The following is a 368-nucleotide window of genomic DNA, read 5'->3' as shown; positions in this document are numbered from 1 at the left end:
CTATATTTGATTTTCTGACATATTTTCAGATAATAGCCATCAACAATTGCTGGCATATTTACCTCAATAATAGGTGGTTGACCATTGCTTGAATCCAAAATAATAATTTCTGAACCACTAGTAATGTAGACCTTATTTTTGAAAACATCCAATTTCTCAATTTCAACAGCAAATATCGATTGCCAAATTAATGTTGGTTCTCCCTTCATCAAATCTGAAACTCTAATCTTAATTACTACACAATCTCCTCTAGCAGTTGCATAAATAAAATCCTCACCTCTTTCATTCACCAATTTCATGCATGCAAAAGAATACTCATATTGAACAGAGAGCAAACACTTAAATCTATCAACTGATAAATTAATTCC

Source organism: Naegleria gruberi, assembly GCF_000004985.1.
Source record: "Naegleria gruberi genomic scaffold NAEGRscaffold_528, whole genome shotgun sequence".
NCBI classification, from domain to species: Eukaryota; Heterolobosea; class Eutetramitea; order Acrasida; family Naegleriidae; genus Naegleria; species Naegleria gruberi.
The sequence above is the reverse complement of the archived record's forward strand: the minus strand, read 5'-3'. Positions refer to the sequence as shown.